The sequence below is a fragment of the Theobroma umbraticum genome, unplaced genomic scaffold (assembly GCF_002168275.2).
Source record: "Theobroma umbraticum cultivar Fairchild unplaced genomic scaffold, ASM216827v3 scaffold_459.0, whole genome shotgun sequence".
Lineage (NCBI taxonomy): Eukaryota > Viridiplantae > Streptophyta > Magnoliopsida > Malvales > Malvaceae > Theobroma > Theobroma umbraticum.
Genome location: NW_018397286.1, coordinates 612,257 through 612,612, shown reverse-complemented (window position 1 = coordinate 612,612; position 356 = coordinate 612,257). Strand labels below are relative to the sequence as shown.

General features: G+C 30.9%; 1 long non-coding RNA gene across 1 annotated transcript in view; it reads left to right on the top strand.

The window, feature by feature from the left end:
• LOC110428530 (uncharacterized) overlaps positions 1-356 on the top strand; it is a 1,800-nt gene that overhangs the window by 456 nt on the left and 988 nt on the right. The gene's annotated exons all lie outside the window — the stretch shown is intronic.

Sequence of the window (356 nt, the reverse complement as noted above, 5' to 3'; positions counted from 1 at the left end):
ACTATGGGTTAGGAAGAATATCTATAATGGTTATGAGAATGTAATGTTGAAGAAAATAAAGGATAAGAAATATGCATGCAAAGATTTAAGACTTCTTTGGTAAAGTTGTTGCCATTTGTGCATATAATTAAATGTATTGGGTTTGAATGATTGCTAAGAAGGGTATAAGTAAGTAAAGTTGCCATGGTGGCATGCCGAAGGAGGTAACGAGTGACCGGTAAGTAAAAATTAGTTAGATACGCACTTAAATCAATAGCGACGTAGAGTCTTGATATTGTGAGGTAATAAGGAGTGTCTATTTTAAAAATCTCTTTAATATTATATATATATACGTGTTGATTTATTTTAAATGCAAA